The 8,691-nt window shown below is 50.3% G+C and overlaps 1 long non-coding RNA gene across 1 annotated transcript; it reads right to left on the bottom strand.

The window, feature by feature from the left end:
- Positions 1-5,901: 5,901 nt before the first annotated feature.
- Positions 5,902-7,479, bottom strand: LOC140688653 (uncharacterized). The gene is made up of 3 exons (XR_012063365.1): positions 7,331-7,479; positions 6,086-6,186; positions 5,902-5,987 (listed from the first exon to the last, which is right to left on the bottom strand). It is a non-coding gene; the product is annotated as an uncharacterized lncRNA (long non-coding RNA).
- Between the last annotated feature and the right edge of the window lie 1,212 nt (positions 7,480-8,691).

The raw sequence follows: 8,691 nt of genomic DNA, 5'->3' as shown, positions 1-8,691 counted from the left end.
AGGGAACTCAGGGAAGGACGCGCTTCGCCTTGGGACCCCAGGCCCCTCTCTGGGGCTGTGGGCGTCAGAGATGACCAGCACAGCCAACGGGATTTGGAGGAAAGGGGTGCTGAGCTGTGGCTGAGTCTGCCAAGCCCACAGAGCTTTCTGGGGTGGGGGGGAGCTCTTTAAAGCCGCCGTCTAGCTGCAAGTTAGACACCCAGCACAGTGCAGCAGGACCCTCACCTGTATTCCAGGTCAGGACTCAAGACTCTCCTGTGGTGGGGGGAGGGTACAGCTCAGCGGTAAAGTGTGTACTTAGCATGCGCTAGGTCCTGGGTTCCGTCCCCAGTACCTCCATTAAATAAGTAAATAAACCTAATTACCTCTCCTTCCCCCCCACCAAAAAAGACCCTCCTGAGGCAAAGGCAGAGCCAGGGACCTAGCCAGCCGGTCAGGCCCTCTGCGGCCTCAGGCGCTCTCCAGCCCCAGACGTCCTTCCCGCCCATACCCCTGTTCCTGCCAGTGTGTGCAGCACACGTGCGTGCTGGCCCTGGGACCAGCAGCGGGGACAAGTGTGAATAAGAGTGAGTAACCTCATCAGGAGAGACACATAACACCATGAGGCCCCTTTCAAATGGTACAAGAGCGTTGCAGGGACCAGAGGAGAGACAAGGAAACCAACTTCTGAGATGGTGATGCGGCCCGGAAATGACAGTCTCCTGTTTCTCCTGGTCGCTCTAGCTCAGAGGCTGGGGGGTGAAGACGTCCCTTGTCCTCAGGGCTCCTCTCAGTCCACCTCCCCCCTCAAGTCCCATGGGCCTGAGATCCTGAGACCAGAAACCGGGTACCACATCTAAGCAAGACTGGGAATGAGTGAGGATCCTGAAAGCAAGACCTGAAGGCCCTTGGAGGACTCGGTGTGTCCTGACTGCCTGCGGGTGGCCTGGCCTGTTCCTGTGCCGTTTCCGCTGTCGGGCGGGAATGATCTGGAAGGCGGCTGGATTGGCCATGAGAGTCTCCCTCTCTGAACGTAGGCCTCCCAGTGCCCGGGGCTGTAGGGGGGAAGGAGTGTGGGTAGGGACCCTTCTCGGGTTATCTCCCAGGCCCCGGCAGCCCGGGGTCCAGTGTTTCTCACAGAAGCCCCCAGGGATCCCACGTCTAGGCCCCAGGCTGCGTCACCTCGGGGTCGGGGAAGCAGAGCTGGCAGAGGCAGAGAGAAGGGTTGGGCCGCACCTGCCCTTTCCCCTAGGGCAGACCCATGACGTGAGAACCATGAGAACCAGTCCGGAGAGGCATAAATCCCGTCAGAGCCAGGCCCTCTCCTCTGTCTTCAGATCCCACGGCTGGGTGTGCAGAGGGGGCGGGCAGGGGCTTCCAGATGGGGGGGGGGGCTCTGGGAATCTCGGGAGATGAGTGGTGCTCAGGGCTTCTTTCTTCTTCTTCTTCTTCTCATTATTATTATCATTATCATTATTATTATTATTTAAATTATAATCCCATTTTTTAATACACATGCATGAAAAAGATCTAGAAGGACATATATAAAAAAGTTAACTGATATCTCTGGGTAAGACTATGTGTGTTTTTTATTTTCTGCTCTCTTAAATTTTCCAAAATTTTTATAGTGACTACACAGTATTTTATTTTCATTGTCTACATCATTCAACAGAAAAAAGTATAAGCCAATTTAGTAAATAAGTAAGATGGTAAAAAAAAAATTAGTTTATGCCCAGACACAAATATGCAAACACACACACACGTATATATATAAACATTTATGTGTGAAACATAAAATGTTATAGCTGTCCGTGGTGATAGCTGTTTATCAAGTGACTACTACTGAATATGTGATTAAGTCTTTTTTATCAGTTTTGAGTTAAAATACGTGTATTTCAGGAAAGCCATTATCATTATTATTAAATGGAAGTGCTGGGGGTTGAACCCAGGAGCTCATGCATACTAAGCACACACTCTACCACTGAGCTATACCCTCCTCACCTCCAGGGTTTCTTTAAAAATGGCCCCAAACCCACTTTGCTCCATGCTAATGATCTTAAGGAGATTTGGATATTATGACCAAGGCTGAGAGAGGCCAAAGGAGGTGAAGGGAGAGAAGGCTGATGGCACGAAGGGCCTGATTTTTGCTGCTTTGAAAGGAGCGTGGATTTATGCCCGGCCAGCAGTCGCTGAGTGGAAAGCTCTCGCCATGGCCACTGCCCTGGGGAAGAGGGCAAAGAGGGTAGACTTAGAGTTGGGAAGTTAAATATCTTTGGGCCAGTCCTACTTCTGTTCATAAAAAAATGAGCAGGAAAGCAGGAGAAAAGATAGAAAAGCAGACATGTCTTTCCTCTGCCTGTCTTCCTCTCCATGTCACACTTAGCTCCCCGTCCTTGGAGGGCCCCAGCTTGCGTCTAGGAGGAATTTTTCAATCAGATGGAGGCACTGAGCTTGCAGAGAGGAGCAGCTGGGGCCTTGAGAGAGAAAAAAGACCCAGAATGGAGTTTAATAACCAGCCAGGGCTGCCTTGTGTGGGTGGACCCTCCAGAGGGATTAATTACTCGGAAGGCATCGGGGTTGGGACCAGGAGCCCCTTGGAGTGAGGGGTCGGAGGGACCTGCTGAGAACCAAGCGTCTTTAGCTGTTTGTTCTGGGGACCTTGGAGGAACAGGAATTTAGCTACAGGGTTGGGGTGATCCCAGCCTGAGGCCTGCTCAAGTGGTGACCCAGAAAAATTGAAGGCAGGTGACACAGGTCTTGGGAGCTGCAGGGGTCTGGAGAGGGGACAGGATTACAAGGGGGCAGAGGTCTTGGTGGGAGAGCTGGTCGAAGGAACGTTCCTGACATGAGATGCACCCATGTAGTGGGTCCAGACACCGTATCCTGAGGCATGAAAGCTTTTCCCCAAATGGCACTGGGGGTCTGTTTCATTATCAAAAGAGGCTTAAACTGGAAGGTCCTTTCTCCAGAGGTGGGGTGACGGTGGAGCAGCTCGGAGGAGGGTGTGTGTTCGTGTGTTGGAGGGGGGAGTGGTGATGCAGGGTCGGTGGTTCTGATGGGAGGGTGCTGGGGGGTTGTGTGCTCAAACGTCACCAGCAGAAGGATGGTGGGGGCGGAGGGGGGCTGTTAGGGAGGTGGGTGCATCCCGAGGACGTTTCCAGAAAGTGGACCCCTTCCCTCCTTCCCTCCTCCCTTCCCTCCTTCCTTCCCTCTCCCCCTCTCTTTTTTTTAAAATGAGAAAAAGAAATGCTCTAGTTTTAAAATCCACCAGAACTAAAAGGTTTTAAGGAGAACCAGCAGTCTCCAGTCCTGCCCCCAGTCCCCATGCCCAGCCCTGTTCTGCAGAGGCGACATCTTCAACCCTCTCCACTATTTCTCTCTCCTTGGTCGTCCATATTCCTGAAGGTTATGCTTAAATTGCCATTTCTTAATATTTCAATTTTATTCATTATTTTTTCTTCTTCTTTCATGGCAGATAAGGATTTTTCTTTCTTATACTCTGGCCCTCCAATCTTGGCAAAATCAAAAGCACCAGTATTTACATTATTATAATTAAATTAACGTTCACAGTGTATTGTGGTTACATTTCCTTGTGTAATTTTTTGCTTTTCATTAAGTTCATTATTGCCCCCCTTATCTTTCCCACTCTTTGTTTTTCTACGATCCTGTGAATTCTGCTCAGATGCTCCATCGCCCCTCCACCTGGTGTGATGTCCGGGTAAAGCACCGGTGGGACTTCTCCTGGGAGCTCCTGGATCTGCTGTACATCACTGTCTGGGGGCTCTCTTTGCGGTTCTCCTCTGTGGCTTTCTGTGCCCGGGCTCTGGGGGCGTTCCTCTTTCTCACTTGACACTGGTGTTTAAGTGGAACGTGTATTTTAAAGCTTACTGAGAAAGGATGCAGGAAAAGTAAGCACTTTCAGTCCTGGCATGTCTAGAAATGCTTCCGTTCAACCCTTCCTCTTTATAGTTTGGGTGTGAATAGAATTCTAGGTTGGAATTTATTTTCCCTGTGAAATTGGAAATTGTTTTTCCAATAGCTTCTGAGTTTAACAAATCTGGTGCCACTCTGCTTCCAGACTCTTCTACAGTTTGATCTCTAGGGGATTTCACCACCTTTCCTTACCCCTGGTGTGGCTTTTTTCCCATGTGTGTACCGAGCACTCAGTGGATGCCCTCAACCTGGAAATCTGTGTCCTTCTGTTCCTGGAAACCGTCCTACATTAATTCTTTGGTAATTGCTTCCTTCCCATTTTCTCCTTTCTTCTGGAACTCAGTAGGATATTGCAACTTCTTTTTTGTTTTCTAAGTTTCTTATATTTTATCTCCTGATTTCTTTTTGTTCCACCTTCTACGAGATTTCCTTAACTTGATATCCCAACTCTTTTATTTCTTAAAAATATTTTTCTCCTATACTTTTAACTTCCAAAACTTCCCTTTCTCATTCCTTGACTATTCCTATGTTTATCGCGTCCACTACTTGTTTTATAGGCGCAAAGTTTTCTCTTATGGCCTCTGAGAATATTAATGAAGACTAATTTTTTTCGTGGTGTCTCTAATTTCTGTTGTTTGTTTGCTTTAGTCTCCTCTTTCAAGCTGGCAGTTTTTTTCAAGTTCCCGGGACTCCTTGGCTCTCCATTCATGATTAAGAGGGACAGGTGGAGGGGCCTAGGAGCTCAGTGTGCAGGGGCAAGACTCACTCCAGATGGAGGCTATAAGCAGGCTTTTCCCTGGGGCACTGCCATAGTCTGAATGTGTCCCCCAAAATCATTTGTTGAAATCCGAACCCCTCAATGTGATGGTATCAGGAGGTGGGGCCTTCGGTGAGGTATTTAGGTCATGAGGGTGGAGCCTTCATGAATGAGGTTCGTGCCCGTATAAAGGAGACCCTGAGCGCTCCCTCCTCCTCTCTGCCGTGTGAGGGCACAGCACAAGCACAGCCATTTCTGAACCAGGAAGCATGCACTGGATCTAGGGCCCCTTGATTTTGGACTTCTCCAGCTTCCAGAACTGTGAGAAATAAATTGCTGTTGTTTACAAACCACTCAGTCTGTGGTACTTAGTTAAAGCAGCCACGTGGATTAAGGCAGGTACCCTCCAATGTCAGTATCTGCCTGCTACGTGACCTTGGGCATACCACTTAACCTCTCCATTGCCATTTTCTGGGGCTTTCTTTCTCCCATTTGGGGAGGTGGTCCTTGTTGTCTGCATTCTGGGAGGAGTCTGGGACAGGGCTAGGGGCTCACCCAGCCAGGCTTTCACACTGTCTCTCCCTTTTCAGCCACTCTCTTTATCCCCATCCTCACTGGGCTTGTGACCCCAAGACTGCAGGTCTCTACTGAGCCTTCAAGAGAGGAAGGCTTCTTCCCAGTGGGGTGGCGGGATAGCCTGGCTGTGCTGGATGGAGAGAAGGGACTTGGGAAATATTTCTTCTCCACATAAAGATTTCCAGCCAGTCCCCTGCTCTCAGTCTAGAATTTGTCCCAGACACCTCCAAGTACAGAGACTTGATCCTGGGGGTAAATCAGTTATGCCCTTCGGTAACCCTCTTTTGCTGGCTTTGATGTTGTAGCTTCCTTCATTCTGCCAAGTCCTCCATAGAATTTCCATCTTTAACATCTGGTTGTCATTTCTCATCTGCTGTGGTTTCCTCTCCCTTCTCTTTGTCCTTGGGAGTTTATTCTTCCCTTGTTCCTGCGCTGTCTTTTAAGGGGCTTAGAGAGGCATGTTGAAGAGACAGTTGGTCAGATAATAGAGAAAACGTAGGCGAGCAAAACCTGAGAAGGGGATGAAACTGGGGCCTCTTTGTTATTCCTGGGTCTCCCAACAACCCAAACCAGCCCTGCCTCCAGGCTCCCTCCTGGGCTGAGCACAGAAGCCCACTGGGCTCTGATGTCTTTAAAAGGGAAGAAGGCACTGAAGGCGAGGAAGGGCGTGCTGGCTCCCCTCGGATGGGATGTGATGTCCTTCACCTCCCTGTGAGCGAGTCTGGACCTAGGGACGCTGCTTCTAGAGAAAGAAGGAGCCAGACAGGGGCAAAATTCAGACGCCTGCCCTGGTAGGAGGTTTGAGACGGGGAGGCCTGCTCTGGGGACTGGTGACCTCACCTCTGTTGTCACTGAAGAAGTCTAGCGAGGGATCACAGTAGAGTTGCACTGGCTGCCAGAGACCTGCTCCCAAGACAGATCGTTCGAGGAAAAGTTTAGCTCTGCCACACAGCGGGGCCCGAGAGAAAGGAAAGACTTCGGTGAGGAGGAAGATTGTGGCATTTGGAATCAGAATATGAGAGTCTAACCCTGGGCTCCATAACTGGCCAGCTCTGTGACCTTGGCTACACCACTTAACCTCTCCAATAACGCTGCCCACCTCATGCAGCTGCTGTGGGGCTGATATGGGGTAGCCCTGGGCTTGGTATGCATAGGTACTGAAAAACTGCTTATTAACAGGTTGAGTGACACTGAAGGCAGAAATACCCCTGCATCCTCCCACCCCCACTGCCCACATTTCTTTGCTTAGGGGCAGGAGACCGGCTCCCTAGTAGTGAAACAGACTTACCAAAAGGGGTGGGGCATGGAAAGAGGCCTCCCACTTCCCCTTCCCCCAGGGAAGGGTGCCCAGGCCTTCTTGGTCCCTTGCCCCTTGGGGATTGTCCAAAGATCCCATGAAGGAGTGGCTTTGAGAGCCCCTAGGCAGCCCTACCTCCAAGTCTTTGGGCTCTGGTGCCCCATCTGTCTGAGGCCACCCAGAAAGTCTCAGGAGGTGGAAGGGTGTCCCTGGGGCCCCTCATAGCCTCCGATGTGCCCTGTACCTTCCCTCCAACCCATTCAGAGTCAGGCTGGGAGCCTCATGAAATCAAAGATGCATTCATCTCATGAGATGCCCATGACTTCACGAGACATGGGGCCAAGAACTCCGAAGCCCAGAGTCTCACAGGCACAGTCCTGGGCAAGAAGCACAGGACAGGCGGACCCAGCTCTCCCCCACCACCTGCTGACACAGCTAGAACAGAGATCCTGGAGGGCACTCGGGTTGCAGTGGGAGCCGATAAGGCCTGAAATGTAGTTAGAGGGGCCACACCACACACAGGCTCACACAGACACATGTATGTTTCTCACGTTTACCCCCTTACACATACCTGCTCTGGCACAGGCTTGCTTTTTATACCAGAGGAACACATTTCACTCTTCTACTTCTGAAGCAACATGCACACACTCTCTCACACACACACCCCGCCCTGCCTCCTATCTGCCTAAACTTAAGGCCATGAGGAAGGGTTACAAGGGATCACAGAGAATTTTGTAAGATTAGGCTGGCTAAGAGCAGATTTTAGAGACCCACTAGTCTCTTCTTACCCGCAGACTTCATCAGAGAAAGAACTGGTCCAGGGACTCGGAGAAGAACTCACTTAACAGGATAGGTATTTAGTTTATGATTCTCTCCCAGTGGTACAGAGACACACCTGAAAGTGTTCAGGGATGAAATACCAACAGCATCACCCTGGCATCCCATGCTGGGACACATACTGCCCACAGCAGTAAAAATAATTTGAGAGATCCTGGAGGACAGTTTCGGGGTGGGGGATTGGGCAAGTTGTCATAGCAGCCTATCTCATTGCCATAGCAACACTGTTCTGCCTCCATTCTATGACGTCCTGGTTTCTGTAATGGGTGGAACACTGGTGTTTCACAGAATGGTGGTGGACTCCACAATCTTTCTGGGAAAAACATTTCTGTTCTAGATCAAGCAGGGAAGGGGTAACCCAAGGCTGTCAAATAGGGCTGGGTTTTCTTGGGGGCAGAAGCGTAGGTTTCCTGGAGTTTCCCTAATGACAAACTCTACTCTGTCCTACAGCAATTCAAACTCCCCAGCTATTGCGGGCCGTCAGGAATGTCCCCACAAGGTAGACTAACCTTTCCTGGTGTCCATCACAGCTGACTGGCATGGTCACCCCGTCATGCCAGAGAGGCATAACAGTGCAACGGGGAAGCCAGAATCTAGTGTCAGGAGCCTGAAATCGCTTGCCACTCATTGTTTGCGTGCCTTGAGCAAGCTATTTAAATTTCTGAACCTCGGGTTTCTCACTTGTGAAAATGGGGCTAATACATGCTCAGCCCCCTCAAATGGTTCTGAGGATGCAGAGAGTGATGCATGTAAACCACTGGACCCATTCAAGGTTTCCTGGGGTCAAGAGAGAGTGGCGGATGCATGGCCCAGTCCGCTGCTGACACTCTTCCCACGTGGAGTGGGGCTTCAGAGCCTTGTGGCCAAGCACCCCAGCAGAGGTCTGACTGTGGGGCTGGGGTGATATTTAAGCCTTAGTATGATGGGACAGTGGCTGGCATCCTCTTCCAGATCAACCTGTCCAACTGGCTAAAAACTTTCCTGGGAAAAGGGAAGGTACTTAAGCCATCCTCCTTCCCCTGGCCTAGAAATTTTTATAGAAATTTGATATTGCTGGAACATCCAAGGAGCATCCAGTTTGGGCTTCTTTTTAGTTATTCTTATTTTTTTCAGTCCGAGCCGCGGATGCAGTGTGTGTGTGGTGTGTTTAAAAGTACTGATCTGCCCCGGAATGGGGAAAAAAATCAACCGGGTCCCTCACCACCTCTAGTTTGAGAAGTACTGACCTTGGTAACACTAAAGCCGTCTTCAAACCGGCTAAAGAGCCAATGGAGAGACAGAAGGCAAACGATCCCATCGGCGCCGCTGGCAA

Source organism: Vicugna pacos, chromosome 23, assembly GCF_048564905.1.
Source record: "Vicugna pacos chromosome 23, VicPac4, whole genome shotgun sequence".
NCBI classification, from domain to species: domain Eukaryota; kingdom Metazoa; phylum Chordata; class Mammalia; order Artiodactyla; family Camelidae; genus Vicugna; species Vicugna pacos.
This window is presented reverse-complemented; position numbering and strand designations above follow the sequence as displayed.